This window comes from Hypanus sabinus, chromosome 19, assembly GCF_030144855.1.
Source record: "Hypanus sabinus isolate sHypSab1 chromosome 19, sHypSab1.hap1, whole genome shotgun sequence".
NCBI lineage: Eukaryota > Metazoa > Chordata > Chondrichthyes > Myliobatiformes > Dasyatidae > Hypanus > Hypanus sabinus.
This window is the reverse complement of record NC_082724.1, coordinates 2204050-2227086: the sequence shown is the minus strand read 5'-3', so window position 1 is coordinate 2227086 and position 23037 is coordinate 2204050. Positions and strand designations below refer to the sequence as shown.

Below are 23037 nucleotides of genomic sequence, written 5' to 3'. Positions count from 1 at the left end.
AGAGCCTGGCCCGGGTGCTGGGGTCCCTTATAGGGGCAGTGAGAGAGCCTGGCCCAGGTGCTGGGGTCCCTGATGGGGGCAGTGAGAGAGCCTGGGCCGGGTGCTGGGGTCCCTGATGGTGACAGTGAGAGAGCCTGGCCCGGGTGCTGGGGTCCCTGATGGTGACAGTGAGAGAGCCTGGCCCGGGTGCTGGGGTCCCTGATGGGGGCAGTGAGAGAGCCTGGGCCGGGTGCTGGGGTCCCTGATGGTGACAGTGAGAGAGCCTGGCCCGGGTGCTGGGATCCCTGATGGGGGCAGTGAGAGAGCCTAACCCGGGTGCTGGGGTCCCTGATGGGGGCAGTGAGAGAGCCTGGCCCGGGTGCTGGGGTCCCTGATGGTGACAGTGAGAGAGCCTGGCCCGGGTGCTGGGGTCCCTGATAGTGAGAGAGCCTGGCCCGGGTGCTGGGGTCCCTGATAGTGAGAGAGCCTGGCCCGGGTGCTGGGGTCCCTGATGGGGGCAGTGAGAGAGCGTGGCCTGGGAGCTGGGGTCCCTGATGGTGACAGTGAGAGAGCCTGGCCCGGGTGCTGGGGTCCCTGATGGGGGCAGTGAGAGAGCGTGGCCTGGGAGCTGGGGTCCCTGATGGTGACAGTGAGAGAGCCTGGCCCGGGTGCTGGGGTCCCTGATGGGGGCAGTGAGAGAGCGTGGCCTGGGAGCTGGGGTCCCTGATGGTGACAGTGAGAGAGCCTGGCCCGGGTGCTGGGGTCCCTGATGGTGACAGTGAGAGAGCCTGGCCCGGGTGCAGGGGTCCCTGATGGGGGCAGTGAGAGAGCGTGGCCTGGGAGCTGGGGTCCCTGATGGTGACAGTGAGAGAGCCTGGCCCGGGTGCTGGGGTCCCTGATGGTGACAGTGAGAGAGCCTGGCCCGGGTGGTGGGGGTCCCTGATGGTGACAGTGAGAGAGCCTGGCCCGGGTGCTGGGGTCCCTGATGGTGACAGTGAGAGAGCGTGGCCTGGGTGCTGGGGGTCCCTGATGGGGGCAGTGAGAGAGCCTGGCCCGGGTGCTGGGGTCCCTGATGGGGGCAGTGAGAGAGCGTGGCCTGGGAGCTGGGGTCCCTGATGGGGACAGTGAGAGAGCCTGGCCCGGGTGCTGGGGTCCCTGATGGTGACAGTGAAAGAGCGTGGCCTGGGTGCTGGGGGTCCCTGATAGTGAGAGAGCCTGGCCCTGGTGCTGGGGGTCCCTGATGGGGACAGTGAGAGAGCGTGGCCTGGGTGCTGGGGGTCCCTGATAGTGAGAGAGCGTGGCCCGGGAGCTGGGGTCCCTGATGGTGACAGTGAGAGAGCGTGGCCCGGGTGCTGGGGGTCCCTGATGGGGGCAGTGAGAGAGCCTGGCCCGGGTGCTGGGGTCCCTGATGGGGGCAGTGAGAGAGCCTGGCCCGGGTGCTGGGGGTCCCTGATGGGGACAGTGAGAGAGCCTGGCCCGGGTGCTGGGGGTCCCTGATGGGGACAGTGAGAGAGCGTGGCCTGGGTGCTGGGGGTCCCTGATGGGGACAGTGAGAGAGCGTGACCTGCGTGCTGGGGGTCCCTGATAGTGAGAGAGCCTGGCCCGGGTGCTGGGGTCCCTGATGGGGGCAGTGAGAGAGCCTGGCCCGGGTGCTGGGGGTCCCTGATGGGGACAGTGAGAGAGCCTGGCCCGGGTGCTAGGGGTCCCTGATGGGGACAGTGAGAGAGCGTGGCCTGGGTGCTGGGGGTCCCTGATGGGGACAGTGAGAGAGCCTGGCCCGGGTGCTGGGGGTCCCTGATGGTGACAGTGAGAGAGCCTGTCCTGGGTGCTGGGGGTCCCTGATGGGGGCAGTGAGAGAGCGTGGCCCGGGTGCTGGGGGTCCCTGCTTTTGTTCTGGCCATGCTCCATGTAGATGTGCTTAATGGTGGGGAGTGGACTAGAGTATTCACCCTGGGGCAGTAACTGCTCTGAGATTGCACATTCTTCATGTCAGTCCTTGCGTTCCACGAGAGCCTGTAACTCAGGGTGCTAATAGGAGCGCTCAGTATCGGGGCTGGATAACGCCAGTCTAAAACAGGCCCCTCAGCCCATTATGTCCAAACCCACCACCGTATCCACCTACACAGATCCCACTTACCAGCTCTCAGCGCGGTTTCCATGCCACTGGAATCTGTTGGTTAGTTTGTGAAGTATCGTGTACTTATTGGAGTGCAACATGAAGTACACGTTAAACAAATACACGCACAGCGTCTTTGCTCTGTGATAGATCAACGGAACAAAGACCGTTATCCTCGACCTCGAGGGATAGCCACGACGATGATCAGCTCTCTGCACGTAGAACCATTCCACGGGGACACAGGCCCTCCAGCCCAATTGACCACATTGCCCAGCCAGCTAATCCTAATTTCCTGAGTCTAGCCCGTATCCCTCAGAAACCCACCCCTCCATCTACCTCACAAACCAGAGAAAATCTGCAGATACTGGAAATCCGAGCAACACACACAATGGAGGAACTCAGCAGGCCAGGCAGCATCTATGGGAAAAGTACAGACGAGGTTTCGGACCAGGACTGGAGAGAAAAAGCTGAGGAGTAGAGTTAAAAGGTTGAGGGGTTGGGGAGAGAGAAGCACCAGGGGGTAGGTGAAACCTGGAGGGGGAGGGATGAAGTAAGGAGCTGGGAAGTTGATTAGTGAAAGAGGCAGAAGCCATGGAAGAAAGGAAAAGGACGAGGAGCACCAGAGGGAGGTGATGGAGGGAAGGTGAAGGAGGGAAAGGGGGGATAGGAAATGGAGAAGGAGGGGGCTGGGTTGGGGGGGAGTTTCCAAAAGTTTGAGAAATGACTGTTCATGCTGTCAGGTTGAAAGCTACCCAAACGGAATATAAAGTGTTGTTCCTCCAACCAAACTGTGGCCTCATCACAACAGTGAAGGAGGCCATGGATGGATATATCGGAATGGGAATGGGAAGTGGAACTAAAACGTAACAATAAATGAGCTTGGACATTCCACCATAATCCCATGAAAGCACTTTAGCACAAGAACAATAAATAGCAGTGGTCAATAGGAAAGCTGGTGGGGTGGGCTGTCAACCACACCCCCCACCCCACCCCAGAGCACCACAATACCATCGTGTCTGCCTCAACCACTTGCCCTGCATTTCATTTCATATACTCACCATCATCTCAGTCCCTTTTAAAACTTGCCCCCCCCACCCTAATTTTGGTCTCCTATGCCCCGCACTGTCCACTTTATCCATGCCTCTAATGTTTTTCTAAGACTTTAAGGATTTAAAGATGGTAAAGATTAGTTGTATTTACCACTTGTACATTGAAACATGCAGTGAAATGCATAGTTTGCATTGACAACCAACACAGCTGAGCAGGTTCTGGGGGCAGCCCGCAAGCATTGAAACTCTTCCAGTGCCAGAATAGCATGTGCACAACGTACTAATCCACACATCTCTGACTGCGAGGAAACGGGAGCTTCCAGAGGAACCCCTGTGATCACAGAGAGATGCAGAACGAGTTTGTAAATCTGGGGGAAGCAAAGGATGTTGGGAATGGCGAGGGTGGAGTGCCGTGGGAGGGGTGAGGGTCAGGGGGCAGAGAAGGAGAGTCAGAGGTGAGGGGGCATGGGTGCAGACTCACCCAGTGCTGAGACACCAGGCAAGGTCATTTGATTCCAAACGACTGGTTTATTGATGGTTACAGAATGTCTCTCTGGTGCTTCCCACTCCCTCCCATCTTCCTAACCATGAATTCCCACTCTCAGTCCACGTAGAGACCCAGATCAGCACAAGGTTTATCTCCCTGCCCCCTTCCCACTCTCAGTCCACCATAGAGACCCAGATCAGCATCAGGTTTATCTCCCTGTCCCCTTCCCACTCTCAGTCCACCATAGAGACCCAGATCAGCATCAGGTTTATCTCCCTGTCCCCTTCCCACTCTCAGTCCACGTAGAGACCCAGATCAGCATCAGGTTTATCTCCCTGTCCCCTTCCCACTCTCAGTCCACGTAGAGACCCAGATCAGCATCAGGTTTATCTCCCTGTCCCCTTCCCACTCTCAGTCCACGTAGAGACCCAGATCAGCATCAGGTTTATCTCCCTGTCCCCTTCCCACTCTCAGTCCACGTAGAGACCCAGATCAGCATCAGGTTTATCTCCCTGTCCCCTTCCCACTCTCAGTCCACCATAGAGACCCAGAGCAGAATCAGGTTTATCTCCCTGTCCCCTTCCCACTCTCAGTCCACCATAGAGACCCAGATCAGCATCAGGTTTATCTCCCTGTCCCCTTCCCACTCTCAGTCCACCATAGAGACCCAGATCAGCATCAGGTTTATCTCCCTGTCCCCTTCCCACTCTCAGTCCACATAGAGACCCAGATCAGCATCAGGTTTATCTCCCTGTCCCCTTCCTACTCTCAGTCCACCATAGAGACCCAGATCAGCATCAGGTTTATCTCCCTGTCCCCTTCCCACTCTCAGTCCACGTAGAGACCCAGATCAGGATCAGGTTTATCTCCCTGTCCCCTTCCCACTCTCAGTCCACGTAGAGACCCAGATCAGCATCAGGTTTATCTCCCTGTCCCCTTCCCACTCTCAGTCCACGTAGAGACCCAGATCAGCATCAGGTTTATCTCCCTGTCCCCTTCCCACTCTCAGTCCACGTAGAGACCCAGATCAGCATCAGGTTTATCTCCCTGTCCCCTTCCCACTCTCAGTCCACGTAGAGACCCAGATCAGCATCAGGTTTATCTCCCTGTCCCCTTCCCACTCTCAGTCCACCATAGAGACCCAGATCAGCATCAGGTTTATCTCCCTGTCCCCTTCCCACTCTCAGTCCACGTAGAGACCCAGATCAGCATCAGGTTTATCTCCCTGTCCCCTTCCCACTCTCAGTCCACCATAGAGACCCAGATCAGCATCAGGTTTATCTCCCTGTCCCCTTCCCACTCTCAGTCCACCATAGAGACCCAGATCAGCATCAGGTTTATCTCCCTGTCCCCTTCCCACTCTCAGTCCACGTAGAGACCCAGATCAGCATCAGGTTTATCTCCCTGTCCCCTTCCCACTCTCAGTCCACAATAGAGACCCAGATCAGCATCAGGTTTATCTCCCTGCCCCCTTCCCACTCTCAGTCCACGTAGAGACCCAGATCAGCATCAGGTTTATCTCCCTGTCCCCTTCCCACTCACAGTCCACCATAGAGACCCAGATCAGCATCAGGTTTATCTCCCTGTCCCCTTCCCACTCTCAGTCCACGTAGAGACCCAGATCAGCATCAGGTTTATCTCCCTGTCCCCTTCCCACTCTCAGTCCACGTAGAGACCCAGATCAGCATCAGGTTTATCTCCCTGTCCCCTTCCCACTCTCAGTCCACGTAGAGACCCAGATCAGCATCAGGTTTATCTCCCTGTCCCCTTCCCACTCTCAGTCCACCATAGAGACCCAGATCAGCATCAGGTTTATCTCCCTGTCCCCTTCCCACTCTCAGTCCACGTAGAGACCCAGATCAGAATCAGGTTTATCTCCCTGCCCCCTTCCCACTCTCAGTCCACGTAGAGACCCAGATCAGCATCAGGTTTATCTCCCTGTCCCCTTCCCACTCTCAGTCCACGTAGAGACCCAGATCAGAATCAGGTTTATCTCCCTGTCCCCTTCCCACTCTCAGTCCACGTAGAGACCCAGATCAGCATCAGGTTTATCTCCCTGTCCCCTTCCCACTCTCAGTCCACCATAGAGACCCAGATCAGCATCAGGTTTATCTCCCTGTCCCCTTCCCACTCTCAGTCCACGTAGAGACCCAGATCAGCATCAGGTTTATCTCCCTGTCCCCTTCCCACTCTCAGTCCACCATAGAGACCCAGATCAGCATCAGGTTTATCTCCCTGTCCCCTTCCCACTCTCAGTCCACGTAGAGACCCAGATCAGCATCAGGTTTATCTCCCTGTCCCCTTCCCACTCTCAGTCCACGTAGAGACCCAGATCAGAATCAGGTTTATCTCCCTGTCCCCTTCCCACTCTCAGTCCACCATAGAGACCCAGATCAGCATCAGGTTTATCTCCCTGTCCCCTTCCCACTCTCAGTCCACCATAGAGACCCAGATCAGGATCAGGTTTATCTCCCTGTCCCCTTCCCACTCTCAGTCCACCATAGAGACCCAGATCAGCATCAGGTTTATCTCCCTGTCCCCTTCCCACTCTCAGTCCACATAGAGACCCAGATCAGCATCAGGTTTATCTCCCTGTCCCCTTCCCACTCTCAGTCCACCATAGAGACCCAGATCAGGATCAGGTTTATCTCCCTGTCCCCTTCCCACTCTCAGTCCACGTAGAGACCCAGATCAGCATCAGGTTTATCTCCCTGTCCCCTTCCCACTCTCAGTCCACGTAGAGACCCAGATCAGCATCAGGTTTATCTCCCTGTCCCCTTCCCACTCTCAGTCCACGTAGAGACCCAGATCAGCATCAGGTTTATCTCCCTGTCCCCTTCCCACTCTCAGTCCACCATAGAGACCCAGATCAGCATCAGGTTTATCTCCCTGTCCCCTTCCCACTCTCAGTCCACGTAGAGACCCAGATCAGAATCAGGTTTATCTCCCTGCCCCCTTCCCACTCTCAGTCCACGTAGAGACCCAGGTCAGCATCAGGTTTATCTCCCTGTCCCCTTCCCACTCTCAGTCCACGTAGAGACCCAGATCAGAATCAGGTTTATCTCCCTGTCCCCTTCCCACTCTCAGTCCACGTAGAGACCCAGATCAGCATCAGGTTTATCTCCCTGTCCCCTTCCCACTCTCAGTCCACCATAGAGACCCAGATCAGCATCAGGTTTATCTCCCTGTCCCCTTCCCACTCTTAGTCCACGTAGAGACCCAGATCAGCATCAGGTTTATCTCCCTGTCCCCTTCCCACTCTCAGTCCACCATAGAGACCCAGATCAGCATCAGGTTTATCTCCCTGTCCCCTTCCCACTCTCAGTCCACGTAGAGACCCAGATCAGCATCAGGTTTATCTCCCTGTCCCCTTCCCACTCTCAGTCCACCATAGAGACCCAGATCAGGATCAGGTTTATCTCCCTGTCCCCTTCCCACTCTCAGTCCACCATAGAGACCCAGATCAGCATCAGGTTTATCTCCCTGTCCCCTTCCCACTCTCAGTCCACGTAGAGACCCAGATCAGCATCAGGTTTATCTCCCTGTCCCCTTCCCACTCTCAGTCCACCATAGAGACCCAGATCAGGATCAGGTTTATCTCCCTGTCCCCTTCCCACTCTCAGTCCACGTAGAGACCCAGATCAGCATCAGGTTTATCTCCCTGTCCCCTTCCCACTCTCAGTCCACGTAGAGACCCAGATCAGGATCAGGTTTATCTCCCTGTCCCCTTCCCACTCTCAGTCCACGTAGAGACCCAGATCAGGATCAGGTTTATCTCCCTGTCCCCTTCCCACTCTCAGTCCACGTAGAGACCCAGATCAGCATCAGGTTTATCTCCCTGTCCCCTTCCCACTCTCAGTCCACAATAGAGACCCAGATCAGAATCAGGTTTATCTCCCTGTCCCCTTCCCACTCTCAGTCCACATAGAGACCCAGATCAGCATCAGGTTTATCTCCCTGTCCCCTTCCCACTCTCAGTCCACCATAGAGACCCAGATCAGCATCAGGTTTATCTCCCTGTCCCCTTCCCACTCTCAGTCCACCATAGAGACCCAGATCAGCATCAGGTTTATCTCCCTGTCCCCTTCCCACTCTCAGTCCACCATAGAGACCCAGATCAGCATCAGGTTTATCTCCCTGTCCCCTTCCCACTCTCAGTCCACGTAGAGACCCAGATCAGGATCAGGTTTATCTCCCTGTCCCCTTCCCACTCTCAGTCCACATAGAGACCCAGATCAGCATCAGGTTTATCTCCCTGTCCCCTTCCCACTCTCAGTCCACGTAGAGACCCAGATCAGCATCAGGTTTATCTCCCTGTCCCCTTCCCACTCTCAGTCCACGTAGAGACCCAGATCAGCATCAGGTTTATCTCCACTCACATTCGTCATGAAATATTTTTGAGACAGCAGTACAGTGCAATAGATAAAATGGTCACGGCACTGTGTGAAAGTCTTGGGCACCCTGGCTATGTATACGTGCCGAAGGCGTTTCATGTACATGAAAGGCATTCGTCATAGGTGAGCTCCTCACTGAAGTAGTCAAAATCGATCACAAGCAAGAGAAAATCTGCAGATGCTGGAAATCCGAGCAACACACACAAAATGCTGGAAGAACTCAGCAGGTCAGGCAGCATCTGTGGGAAAGAGTTAGCAGTTGATGTTTTGGGCTGAGACACATTGTCAGGACTCTCCTGGCTCCTGCATCTTTCTTTTGATTAGCTTCTGCAGTTACAAACATAACACCACTGATGTAAACCCCTGCCTCGGGCTTCCAGCCATGAACAGGTGTTGATTATAACCGACGCTTCGATGACAAACTCTGCCATCTTCTTCAGGGATGATGCCTGGGCATGTCTAGGCCAGTGGTAATAATCTGTCCCTGTCGCCCATCTCTCCTGATTGGTTGGAATTTGTCCAATCAGGTTTCTGCTCTCCCACCTTGTTTCAATCAAATTCCAGCTCTTACTTGGAACGAGACCTTGAACTTAGTTAAAATTCTATTACTCTAGTGGTGGGAGTGCAGAATGAGCTGCCAGATGAAGTGGTGAATGCGGGCTCACTTTTAACATTTAGGAAAAACTTGGACAGGTTTATGGATGAGAGGGGTATGGAGGGATATGGTCCAGGTGCAGGCCAGTGGGATGAAGCAGAAAAATGGTTCAGCACAGCCAAGAAGGGCCAAAAGGCCTGTTTCTGCACTGTAATGTTCTAAGGTTCGAGGTTTATTTCAATGGCTTCCTTCACCAGGCAGTCCAAAAGCTGTTGGTGTGGCACAGTAGTTTTGTGCCATGCAAGTCGGTCCTACGGCCATTGCGAATGCAGTGTTCTGCTGCCTCCAACTTGTCCACCTGCTTTAGCACTCTGTGTCTGACCCTCATGTCTTATATACCTCTGTTGGTTCACCACTCTGCCCCGACCTTCATGACCTTTCACAGTTCACCACTCTATGACCTCGTGACCTCTCACAGTTCACCTCTCTGACTCTGACCTTCGTGACCTCTCACAGTTCACCACTCTCTGACCCTCGTGACCTCTCACAGTTCACCTCTCTGACTCTGACCTTCGTGACCTCTCACAGTTCACCACTCTCTGACTCTCGTGACCTCTCACAGTTCACCTCTCTGTCTCTGACCCTCGTGACCTCTCACAGTTCACCACTCTCTGACCTTCGTGACCTCTCACAGTTCACCTCTCTGACCCTCGTGACCTCTCACAGTTCACCACTCTCTGACCCTCGTGACCTCCCACAGTTCACCACTCTCTGACCTTCGTGACCTCTCACAGTTCACCACTCTCTGACTCTCGTGACCTCTCACAGTTCACCTCTCTGTCTCTGACCCTCGTGACCTCTCACAGTTCACCACTCTCTGACCTTCGTGACCTCTCACAGTTCACCTCTCTGACCCTCGTGACCTCTCACAGTTCACCACTCTCTGACCCTCGTGACCTCCCACAGTTCACCACTCTCTGACCCTCGTGACCTCCCACAGTTCACCACTCTCTGACCCTCGTGACCTCTCACAGTTCACCACTCTCTGACCTTCGTGACCTCTCACAGTTCACCTCTCTGTCTCTGACCCTCGTGACCTCTCACAGTTCACCACTCTCTGACCCTCGTGACCTCCCACAGTTCACCACTCTCTGACCCTCGTGACCTCTCACAGTTCACCTCTCTGACTCTGACCTTCGTGACCTCTCACAGTTCACCACTCTCTGACCTTCGTGACCTCTCACAGTTCACCACACTCTCGTGACCTCTCACAGTTCACCTCTCTGTCTCTGACCCTCATGACCTCTCACAGTTCACCACTCTCTGACCTTCGTGACCTCTCACAGTTCACCTCTCTGACCCTCGTGACCTCTCACAGTTCACCACTCTCTGACCCTCGTGACCTCTCACAGTTTACCTCTCTGACTGACCTTCATGACCTCTCACAGTTCACCACTCTATGACCTCGTGACCTCTCACAGTTCACCTCTCTAACCCTCGTGACCTCTCACAGTTCACCACTCTCTGACTCTCGTGACCTCTCACAGTTCACCACTCTCTGACCCTCGTGACCTCTCACAGTTCACCACTCTCTGACTCTCGTGACCTCTCACAGTTCACCTCTCTGTCCCTGACCTTGGTGTACTCATTAATAGCTGATGCGAACTCTCCCCCCGCTACTTGACATCTCACAGTTGAGGTGTCGGACGCTGATGGGCGGGTGGGTGGGGGCAGTGAGCAGAGCCTGCTGAGGACCCGCTGTGTTTTCCACACAGGAGCCCACATCATGAGGACCTTGGCCAAGTTAGGTGTGGTTGTGCCTTCCTCGGTGTCTGTCACACGCCTGAGGCACAGGGGGGATTGAGTAGCAAACTGAACTAAAAGCACAATTTGCGTCATTGTAAGAGGTTGTATTGATGCCAGGTTTGTTCAGTCAGTGGGTCTGGCAAGGTGCCAAGTAGACGTCGCTCCCTGGTCATGTGCCTTTTGTCTTGGCCGAGAGCACTTGAAGTTTTTTAATCAGGAGCTTTTGTATCTTGGCGTTAGGCCCCCAGTTCTCTGGGGGCTGTGTGGTAACCATGGACACCGGTGCATAGCCCTGCCGGGCCCCTGTCGGTCACTCCCACATCACATGGTGAGACCCAGCCCCATGGAGCGACTCAGTAGGCCTGGCAGCATTTACGGAGAGGAATAAACAGTTGATGTTGCTGAGTGTGCGAGGGTGAGGTTAAAGTCAGGGGTTGAAGTAGGAGGCACTGAGTTTTCAAGAGATGGGGTGGTCAGGAGGTTGGTGGAGGAGGCAGACAACACCTCATCAGGGCAAGAACAGGCTCCAGCTTCCCAGGGTCGACTCGTCCCTGAATGTACACAACACCCCCTCTTTGATAATTACTCCCGCCACTGCACTACACTGAAAGCCACTTTTATTATCTACGCATATTTTATTCTTTATTTGTACTTTAACCTCTAACTTTATTAGATTTAAAAATGTATATATAATTATTTACTTTTAATATAATCCATTGTTATTTATACAGTCAGTGGTCACTTTATTAGCTAGCTCCTGTGGCCACTGAGTGAAATTTTGTTGTCTACTGCTGCTGTAGCTCGTCCACTTCAAGGCTCGACGTGTTGTGCATTCAGAGCTGCTCTTCTGTTGTAACGTCTGGTTATCTGAGTTACTGTCACCTTCCTGTCAGCTTGACTCAGTCTGACCATTCTCCTCTGACCTCTCTCATTTTCACCCACAGAACTGCCTGTCACTGAATGTTTTTCACACCATTCACTGTAAACTCTAGAGACTGTTGTGTGTGAAAATCCCAGCAGATCAGCAGTTTCTGAGATACTCAGACCACCCCGTCTGGCACCAACAATCATTCCACAGTCAAAGTCACTTAGATCTCATTTCTTCCTCATTCTGGCACCAATAATCACTCCATGATCAAGGGCACTTTGATTATATTCTTTCCCCATTCTGATGTTTGGTCTGAACAACAGCTGAACCTCCTGACCGTGTCTGCATGCTTTTATACATCGAGTTGTTGCCACGCGATTGGCTGATTAGATAATTGCAGTAACGAGCAGGTGTACTGTGTTTGATAACGTGGCCACTGAGTTTAAGGTTGATTATCCGTCACAGCCAGCAGTGACTCAAGAACCACGCGGGAGAGTTCCACTTACTCGACCTCGCAAGTCCAGGTCCAGTGGTACAAGTCGTTGTCACAAACTTACATCACCCTTGGTTGGAGAGGATTACCAGGACTTGTTCCGTGCCTCCTCATGCTTTTTGCTCTCTATAGAGTGTTGCACTGTATATCTTGTCAGCCCAGTCTGACTTGGCATGCTAGGACAGGCAGCTCACTATCTCACTGGGGTCAGAGACCCACCATATACCCTCCACCTGTCAAAGCAGTGACCCAGGGTGAGGCCAATGTCATGTGCAAACAGCTTCTCGGACCTACAGCTGATAGCTGTGTGTTCAGTAGGGACAAAAGCCCATAAGACCATCAGATATAGGAGCAAAATTAGGCCATTTGGCCCATCAACTCCGCTCCACCATTTCATCATGGCTGATCCAATTTTCCTCTCAGCCCCAATCTCCTGGCTTCTCTCTGTATCCCTTCATGTCAGACCAATCAAGAATCTATTAGCTTCTGCCTTAAATATACATAAAGATTTGGCCTCCACAGCTGCCTGTGACAAAGAATTCCACAGATTCACCATTCTCTGGCTAAAGAAATTCCTCCTCATCTCAGTTCTAAAAGGACACCCTTCTCTTCTGAGGCTGTGTCCTCTGGTCCTGGACAGCCCCCACTATAGGAATCATCCTTCCTACATCCACTCTATCTGTGTCCTCTGGTCCTAGACTCCCCCATATAGGAAACATCCTCTCCACATCCACTCTATCTGTGTCCTCTGGTCCTAGACTCCCCCACTATAGGAAACATCCTCTCCTCATCCACTCTATCTGTGTCCTCTGGTCCTAGACTCCCCCACTATAGGAAACATCCTCTCCTCATCCACTCTATCTGTGTCCTCTGGTCCTAGACTCCCCCCACTATAGGAAACATCCTCTCCACATCCACTCTATCTGTGCCCTCTGGTCCTAGACTCCCCCAATACAGGAAGCATCCTCTCCACATCCACTCTATCTGTGTCCTCTGGTCCACGACTCACCCACTATAGGAAACATCCTCTCCACATCTACTCTATCTGTGTCCTCTGGTCCATGACTCCCCCACTATAGGAAACATCCTCTCCACATCCACTCTATCTGTGTTCTGGTCCATGACTCCTCCACTATAGGAAACATCCTCTCCACATCCATTCTATCTGTGTCCTCTGGTCCTAGACTCCCCCACTACAGGAAACATCCTCTCCACATCCACTATTCGTGTCCTCTGGTCCATGACTCCCCCACTATAGGAAACATCCTCTCCACATCCACTCTATCTGTGTCCTCTGGTCTGAGACTCCCCCACTACAGGAAACATCCTCTCCACATCCACTCTATCTGTGCCCTCTGGCCCACTATAGGAAACATCCTCTCCACATCCACACTATCTGTGCCCTCTGGTCCATGACTCCCCCACTACAGGAAACATCCTCTCCACATCCACTCTATCTGTGTCCTCTGGTCCTAGACTCCCCCGCTATAGGAAACATCCTCTCCACATCCACTCTATCTGTGTCCTCTGGTCCTAGACTCCCTCACTACAGGAAACATCCTCTCCACATCCACTCTATCTGTGTCCTGTGGTCCATGACTCCCCCACTACAGGAAACATCCTCTCCACATCCACTCTATCTGTATCCTCTGGTCCTGGACTCCCGCACGATAGGAAACATCCTCTCCACATCCACTCTATCTGTGTCCTCTGGTCCTGGACTCCCGCACGATAGGAAACATCCTCTCCACATCCACTCTATCTGTGTCCTCTGGTCCTGCAGTCCCCCACAATAGGAAACATCCTGTCTCTCTGATCACCCCTCCCCTCTCTCTGATCACCCCTCCCCTCTCTCTGATCACCCCTCCTCTCTCTCTGATCACCCCTCCCCTCTCTCTGATCACCCCTCCCCTCTCTCCCCTCTCTCTGATCACCCCTCCCCTCTCTCTGATCACCCCTCCCCTCTCTCCCCTCTCTCTGATCACCCCTCCTCTCTCTCTGATCACCCCTCCCCTCTCTCTGATCACCCCTCCCCTCTCTCCCCTCTGTCTGATCACCCTCCCTCTCTGATCACCCCTCCCCTCTCTCCCCTCTCTCTGATCACCCCTCCTCTCTCTCTGATCACCCCTCCCCTCTCTCCCCTCTCTCTGATCACCCTCCTCTCTCTCTGATCACCCCTCCCTCTCCCTGATCACCCCTCCCCTCTCTCTGATCACCCCTCCCCTCTCTCTGATCACCACTCCCTCTCTGATCACCCCTCTCTCTCTGATCACCCCTCCCCCCTCTCTGATCACCCCTCCCCTCTCTCTGATCACCCCTCCCCTCTCTCCCCTCTCTCTGATCTCCCCTCCCCTCTCTCTGATCACCCCTCCCCTCTCTCTGATCACCACTCCCTCTCTGATCACCCCTCTCTCTCTGATCACCCCTCCCCCCTCTCTGATCACCCCTCCTCTCTGATCACCCCTCCCCTCTCTCTGATCACCCCTCCTCTCTGATCACCCCTCCCCTCTCTCTGATCACCCCTCCCCTCTCTCTGATCACCCCTCCCTCTCTCTGATCACCACTCCCTCTCTGATCACCCCTCCCCTCTCTCTGATCACCCCTCCCCTCTCTCTGATCACCCCTCCCTCTCTCTGATCACCCCTCCCCTCTCTCTGATCACCCCTCCCCTCTCTCTGATCACCCCTCCTCTCTCTCTGATCACCACTCCCTCTCTGATCACCCCTCCCCTCTCTCTGATCACCCCTCCCTCTCTCTGATCACCCCTCCCTCTCTCTGATCACCCCTCCCCTCTCTCTGATCACCCCTCCCCTCTCTCTGATCACCCCTCCCCTCTCTCTGATCACCCCTCCCCCCTCTCTGATCACCCCTCCTCTCTCTGATCACCCCTCACCTCTCTCTGATCACCCCTCCCCTCTCTCTGATCACCCCTCCCCTCTCTCTGATCACCCCTCCCCTCTCTCCCCTCACTCTGATCACCCCTCGTCTCTCTGATCACCCCTCCCCTCTCTCTGATCACCCCTCCCTCTCTGATCACCCCTCCCTCTCTGATCACCCCTCCCCTCTCTCTGATCACCCCTCCCCTCTCTCTGATCACCCCTACCCTCTCTCCCCTCTCTCTGATCACCCCCCCCTCTCTCTGATCACCCCTCCCCTCTCTCTGATCACCCCTCCCTCTCTGATCACCCCTCCCCTCTCTCTGATCACCCCTCCCCTCTCTCTGTTCACCCCTCCCTCTCTCTGATCTCCCCTCCCCTCTCCCTGATCACCCTCCCCTCTGATCACCCCTCCCCTCTCTCTGATCACCCCCCTCTCTCTGATCTCCCTCCCCTCTCTCTGATCACCCCTCCTCTCTCTCTGATCACCCCTCCTCTCTGATCACCCCTCCCCTCTCTGATCACCCCTCCCCTCTCTCCTCTCTCTCTGATCACCCCTCCCCTCTCTCCCCTCTCTCTGATCACCCCTCCCTCTCTCTGATCACCCCTCCTCTCTCTGATCACCCTCTCTCTCTGTTCACACCTCCTCTCTCTCTGATCACCCCTCCCCTCTCTCTGATCACCCCCCTCTCTCTGATCACCCCTCCCTCTCTCTGATCACCCCTCCCCTCTCTCTGATCACCCCCCGCTCTCTGATCACCACTCCCTCTCTCTGATCACCCCTCCTCTCTGATCACCCCTCCCCTCTCTGATCACCCCTCCCCTCTCTCCCCTCTCTCTGATCACCCCTCCCTCTCTCTGATCACCCTCCCCTCTCTCCCCTCTCTCTGATCACCCCTCCCCTCTCTCCCCTCTCTCTGATCACCCCTCCCTCTCTCTGATCACCCCTCCTCTCTGATCACCCCTCCCTCTCTCTGATCACCCTCCCCTCTCTCCCCTCTCTCTGATCACCCCTCCCCTCTCTCCCCTCTCTCTGATCACCCCTCCCTCTCTCTGATCACCCCTCCTCTCTGATCACCCCTCCCCTCTCTGATCACCCCTCCCCTCTCTCCCCTGTCTCTGATCACCCCTCCCTCTCTGTGATCACCCCTCCTCTCTCTCTGATCACCCTTCCCTCTCTGATCACCCTCCCCTCTCTCCCCTCTCTCTGATCACCCCTCCCCTCTCTCCCCTCTCTCTGATCACCCTCCCTCTCTGATCACCCCTCCTCTCTCTCTGATCACCCCTCCTCTCTCTCTGATCACCCTCCCTCTCTGATCACCCCTCCTCTCTCTCTGATCACCCCTCCCCTCTCTCTGATCACCCCTCCCCTCTCTCCCCTCTCTCTGATCACCCCTCCCTCTCTCTGATCACCCTCCCCTCTCTCCCCTCTCTCTGATCACCCCTCCCCTCTCTCCCCTCTCTCTGATCACCCCTCCCTCTCTCTGATCACCCCTCCTCTCTCTCTGATCACCCCTCCTCTCTGATCACCCTTCCCCTCTCTGATCACCCCTCCCCTCTCTCCCCTGTCTCTGATCACCCCTCCCTCTCTGTGATCACCCCTCCTCTCTCTCTGATCACCCTCCCCTCTCTCTGATCACCCTCCCCTCTTTCCCCTCTCTCTGATCACCCCTCCCCTCTCTCCGCTCTCTCTGATCACCCTCCCTCTCTGATCACCCCTCCTCTCTCTGATCACCCCTCCCCTCTCTCTGATCACCCCTCCCCTCTCTCCCCTCTCTCTGATCACCCCTCCCCTCTCTCCCCTCTCGCTGATCACCCCTCCTCTCTCTCTGATCTCCCCTTCCCTCTCTCCCCTCTCTCTGATCACCCCTCCCCTCTCTCTGATCACCCCTCCCTCTCTCTGATCACCCCTCCTCTCTCTCTGATCACCCCTCCCCTCTCTCCCCTCTCTCTGATCACCCCTCCCCTCTCTCTGATCACCCCTCCCCTCTCTCTGATCACCCCTCCTCTCTCTCTGATCACCCTCCCCTCTCTCCCCTCTCTCTGATCACCCCTCCCCTCTCTCCCCTCTCTCTGATCACCCCTCCCCTGTCTCCCCTCTCTCTGATCACCCTCCCTCTCTGATCACCCCTCCTCTCTCTCTGATCACCCCTCCCCTCTCTCTGATCACCCCTCCCCTCTCTCTGATCACCCCTCCCCTCTCTCTGATCACCCTCCCCTCTCTCCCCTCTCTCTGATCACCCCTCCCCTCTCTCTGATCACCCCTCCCCTCTCTCCCCTCTCTCTGATCACCCTCCCTCTCTGATCACCCCTCCCCTCTCTCTGATCACCGCTCCCCTCTCTCTGATCACCCCTCCTCTCTCTCTGATCACCCTCCCCTCTCTCCCCTCTCTCTGATCACCCCTCCCCTCTCTCCCCTCTCTCTGATCACCCCTCCCCTCTCTCCCCTCTCTCTGATCACCCTCCCTCTCTGATCACCCCTCCCCTCTCTCCTCTCTCTCTGATCACCCCTCCCATCTCTCTGATCACCCCTCCCTCTCTCTGATCACCCCTCCCCTCTCTCTGATCACCACTCCCCTCTCTCTGATCACCCCTCCCCTCTCTCTGATCACCCCCCTCTCTCTGATCACCCCTCCCTCTCTCTGATCACCCCTCCTCTCTCTCTGATCACCCTCCCCTCTCTCCCCTCTCTCTGATCACCCCTCCTCTCTCTCTGATCTCCCCTCCTCTCTCTCTGATCACCCCTCCTCTCTCTCTGATCACCCCTCCCCTCTCTCTGATCACCCCTCCCCTCTCTCCTCTCTCTCTGATCACCCCTCCCCTCTCTCTGATCACCCCTCCCCTCTCTCTGATCACCCTCCCCTCTCTCCCCTCTCTCTGATCACCCCTCCCCTCTCTCCCCTCTCTCTGATCACCCCTCCCTCTCTCTGATCACCCCTCCTCTCTGATCACCCCTCCCCTCTCTGATCACCCCTCCCCTCTCTCCCCTGTCTCTGATCACCCCTCCCTCTCTGTGATCACCCCTACTCTCTCTCTGATCACCCTTCCCTCTCTGATCACCCTCCCCTCTCTCCCCTCTCTCTGATCACCCCTCCCCTCTCTCCCCTCTCTCTGATCACCCTCCCTCTCTGATCACCCCTCCTCTCTCTCTGATCACCCCTCCTCTCTCTCTGATCACCCTCCCTCTCTGATCACCCCTCCTCTCTCTCTGATCACCCCTCCCCTCTCTCTGATCACCCCTCCCCTCTCTCCCCTCTCTCTGATCACCCCTCCCTCTCTCTGATCACCCTCCCCTCTCTCCCCTCTCTCTGATCACCCCTCCCCTCTCTCCCCTCTCTCTGATCACCCCTCCCTCTCTCTGATCACCCCTCCTCTCTCTCTGATCACCCCTCCTCTCTGATCACCCTTCCCCTCTCTTATCACCCCTCCCCTCTCTCCCCTGTCTCTGATCACCCCTCCCTCTCTGTGATCACCCCTCCTCTCTCTCTGATCACCCTCCCCTCTCTCTGATCACCCTCCCCTCTCTCCCCTCTCTCTGATCACCCCTCCCCTCTCTCCCCTCTCTCTGATCACCCTCCCTCTCTGATCACCCCTCCTCTATCTGATCACCCCTCCCCTCTCTCTGATCACCCCTCCTCTCTCTCTGATCTCCCCTTCCCTCTCTCCCCTCTCTCTGATCACCCCTCCCCTCTCTCTGATCACCCCTCCCTCTCTCTGATCACCCCTCCTCTCTCTCTGATCACCCCTCCCCTCTCTCCCCTCTCTCTGATCACCCCTCCCCTCTCTCTGATCACCCCTCCCCTCTCTCTGATCACCCCTCCTCTCTCTCTGATCACCCTCCCCTCTCTCCCCTCTCTCTGATCACCCCTCCCCTCTCTCCCCTCTCTCTGATCACCCTCCCTCTCTGATCACCCCTCCTCTCTCTCTGATCACCCCTCCCCTCTCTCTGATCACCCCTCCCCTCTCTCCTCTCTCTCTGATCACCCCTCCCCTCTCTCTGATCACCCCTCCCCTCTCTCTGATCACCCTCCCCTCTCTCCCCTCTCTCTGATCACCCCTCCCCTCTCTCTGATCACCCCTCCCCTCTCTCCCCTCTCTCTGATCACCCTCCCTCTCTGATCACCCCTCCCCTCTCTCTGATCACCCCTCCCCTCTCTCTGATCACCCCTCCTCTCTCTCTGATCACCCTCCCCTCTCTCCCCTCTCTCTGATCACCCTTCCCCTCTCTCCCCTCTCTCTGATCACCCCTCCCCTCTCTCCCCTCTCTCTGATCACCCTCCCTCTCTGATCACCCCTCCCCTCTCTCCTCTCTCTCTGATCACCCCTCCCCTCTCTCTGATCACCCCTCCCTCTCTCTGATCACCCCTCCCCTCTCTCTGATCACCACTCCCCTCTCTCTGATCACCCCTCCCCTCTCTCTGATCACCCCCCTCTCTCTGATCACCCCTCCCTTTCTCTGATCACCCCTCCTCTCTCTCTGATCACCCTCCCCTCTCTCCCCTCTCTCTGATCTCCCCTCCTCTCTCTCTGATCACCCCTCCTCTCTCTCTGATCACCCCTCCCCTCTCTCTGATCACCCCTCCCCTCTCTCCTCTCTCTCTGATCACCCCTCCCCTCTCTCTGATCACCCCTCCCCTCTCTCTGATCACCCTCCCCTCTCTCCCCTCTCTCTGATCACCCCTCCTCTCTCTCTGATCTCCCCTTCCCACTCTCCCCTCTCTCTGATCACCCCTCCCCTCTCTCTGATCACCCCTCCTCTCTCTGATCACCCTCCCTCTCTCTGATCACCCCTCCCTCTCTCTGATCACCCCTCCCCTCTCTCTGATCACCCTCCCCTCTCTCCCCTCTCTCTGATCACCCTCCCCTCTCTCCCCTCTCTCTGATCACCCTCCTCTCTCTGATCACCCTCCCCTCTCTCTGATCACCCCTCCCATCTCTCTGTTCACCCCTCCCCTCTCTGATCACCCCTCCTCTCTCTGATCACCCCTCCCCTCTCTCTGATCAACCTCCTCTCTCTCTGATCACCCCTCCCCTCTCTGTGATCACCCCTCCCCTCTCTGTGATCACACCTCCCCTCTCTCTGATCACCCCTCCCCTCTCTCTGATCACCCCTCCTCTCTCTCTGATCACCCCTCCTCTCTCTGATCACCCTCTCTCTCTGATCACCCCTCCCCTCTCTCAGATCACCCCTCCCCTCTCTCTGATCACCCCTCCCCTCTCTCTGTTCACCCCTCCCCTCTCTGATCACCCCTCACCCCTCTCTGATCACCCCTCCCTCTCTCTGATCACCCCTCCCCTCTCTCTGATCACCCCTCCCCTCTCTCTGATCACCCCCCTCTCTCTGATCTCCCTCCCCTCTCTCTGATCACCCCTCCCTCTCTCTGATCACCCCTCCTCTCTCTCTGATCACCCTCCCCTCTCTCCACTCTCTCTGATCACCCCTCCCCTCTCTCTGATCACCCCTCCCTCTCTCTGATCACCCCTCCCTCTCTCTGATCACCCCTCCCTCTCTCTGATCACCCCTCCCCTCTCTCTGATCACCCCCCTCTCTCTGATCTCCCTCCCCTCTCTCTGATCACCCCTCCCTCTCTCTGATCACCCCTCCTCTCTCACTGATCACCCTCCCCTCTCTCCCCTCTCTCTGATCACCCCTCCTCTCTCTCTCTGATCTCCCCTCCTCTCTCTCTGATCACCCCTCCTCTCTCTCTGATCACCCCTCCCCTCTCTCTGATCACCCCTCCCCTCTCTCCCCTCTCTCTGATCACCCCTCCCCTCTCTCTGATCACCCCTCCCCTCTCTCTGATCACCCTCCCCTCTCTCCCCTCTCTCTGATCACCCCTCCTCTCTCTCTGATCTCCCCTTCCTCTCTCCCCTCTCTCTGATCACCCCTCCCCTCTCTCTGATCACCCCTCCTCTCTCTGATCACCCTCCCCTCTCTCTGATCACCCCTCCCTCTCTCTGATCACCCCTCCCCTCTCTCTGATCACCCCTCCCCTCTCTCTGATCACCCCTCCTCTCTCTCTGATCACCCTCCCCTCTCTCCCATCTCTCTGATCACCCTCCCCTCTCTCCCCTCTCTCTGATCACCCTCCTCTCTCTGATCACCCTCCCCTCTCTCTGATCACCCCTCCCCTCTCTCTGTTCACCCCTCCCTCTCTCTGATCACCCCTCCTCTCTCTGATCACCCCTCCCCTCTCTCTGATCACCCTCCTCTCTCTCTGATCACCCCTCCCCTCTCTCTGATCACCCCTCCCCTCTCTCTGATCACCCCTCCTCTCTCTCTGATCACCCCTCCTCTCTCTGATCACCCCTCCCCTCTCTCTGATCACCCTCTCCCCTCTCTCTGATCACCCCTCCCCTCTCTCTGTTCACCCCTCCCCTCTCTGATCACCCCTCCCCCCTCTCTGATCACCCCTCCCCTCTCTGATCACCCCTACTCTCTCCCCTCTCTCTGATCACCCCTCCCCTCTCTCTGATCACCCCTCCCCTCTCTCTGATCACCCCTCCCCTCTCTCTGTTCACCCCTCCCCTCTCTGATCACCCCTCCCCCCTCTCTGATCACCCCTCCCCCCTCTCTGATCACCCCTCCCCTCTCTCTGATCACCCCTCCCCTCTCTCTGATCACCCCTCCCCTCTCTCTGATCACCCCTCTCCCTCTCTCTGATCACCCCTCCCCTCTCTCTGTTCACCCCTCCCCTCTCTCTGATCACCCCTCTCCCTCTCTCTGATCACCCCTCCCTCTCCCTGATCACCCCTCCCCCCTCTCTGATCACCCCTCCCTCTCTGATCACCCACCCTCTCTCTGATCACCCCTCCCCTCTCTCTGATCACCCCTCCTCTCTCTCTGATCACCCCTCCTCTCTCTGATCACCCTCTCTCTCTGATCACCCCTCCCCTCTCTCAGATCACCCCTCCCCTCTCTCTGATCACCCCTCCCCTCTCTCTGTTCACCCCTCCCCTCTCTGATCACCCCTCACCCCTCTCTGATCACCCCTCCCTCTCTCTGATCACCCCTCCCCTCTCTCTGATCACCCCTCCCCTCTCTCTGATCACCCCCCTCTCTCTGATCTCCCTCCCCTCTCTCTGATCACCCCTCCCTCTCTCTGATCACCCCTCCTCTCTCTCTGATCACCCTCCCCTCTCTCCACCTCTCTCTGATCACCCCTCCCCTCTCTCTGATCACCCCTCCCCTCTCTCTGATCACCCCTCCCTCTCTCTGATCACCCCTCCTCTCTCTGATCACCCCTCCCCTCTCTCTGATCACCCCCCCTCTCTCTGATCTCCCTCCCCTCTCTCTGATCACCCCTCCCTCTCTCTGATCACCCCTCCTCTCTCTCTGATCACCCTCCCCTCTCTCCCTCTCTCTGATCACCCCTCCCCTCTCTCTGATCTCCCCTCCTCTCTCTCTGATCACCCCTCCCTCTCTCTGATCACCCCTCCCCTCTCTCTGATCACCCCTCCCCTCTCTCCCCTCTCTCTGATCACCCCTCCCCTCTCTCTGATCACCCCTCCCCTCTCTCTGATCACCCCCCTCTCCCCTCTCTCTGATCACCCCTCCCTCTCTCTGATCACCCCTCCCTCTCTCCCCTCTCTCTGATCACCCCTCCCCTCTCTCTGATCACCCCTCCCTCTCTCTGATCACCCTCCCCTCTCTCTGATCACCCCTCCCTCTCTCTGATCACCCCTCCCCTCTCTCTGATCACCCCTCCCCTCTCTCTGATCACCCCTCCCTCTCTCTGATCACCCTCCCCTCTCTCCCTCTCTCTGATCACCCTCCCCTCTCTCCCCTCTCTCTGATCACCCCTCCCTCTCTCTGATCACCCTCCCCTCTCTCTGATCACCCCTCCCTCTCTCTGATCACCCCTCCCCTCTCTCTGATCACCCCTCCCCTCTCTCTGATCACCCCTCCCCTCTCTCTGATCACCCTCCTCTCTCTCTGATCACCCCTCCCCTCTCTCTGATCACCCCTCCCCTCTCTCTGATCACCCCTCCCCTCTCTCTGATCACCCCTCCTCTCTCTGATCACCCCTCCCCTCTCTCTGATCACCCTCCCCTCTCTCTGATCACCCCTCCCCTCTCTCTGTTCACCCCTCCCCTCTCTCTGATCACCCCTCCCCCCTCTCTGATCACCCCTCCCCTCTCTGATCACCCCTCTCCCTCTCTCTGATCACCCCTCCCCTCTCTCTGATCACCCCTCCCCCTCTCTCTGATCACCCCTCCCCTCTCTCTGTTCACCCCTCTCCCTCTCTGATCACCCCCTCTCTGATCACCCCTCCCCTCTCTGATCACCCCTCCCCTCTCTCTGATCACCCCTCCCCTCTCTCTGATCACCCCTCCCCTCTCTCTGATCACCCCTCCCCTCTCTCTGATCACC

The 23037-nt window shown here is 56.5% G+C and overlaps 1 protein-coding gene across 5 annotated transcripts in view; it reads left to right on the top strand.

Annotated features, from left to right (window-relative positions):
• Positions 1-23037, top strand: part of lamb2l (laminin, beta 2-like) — a 235382-nt gene that overhangs the window by 79520 nt on the left and 132825 nt on the right. The gene's annotated exons all lie outside the window — the stretch shown is intronic.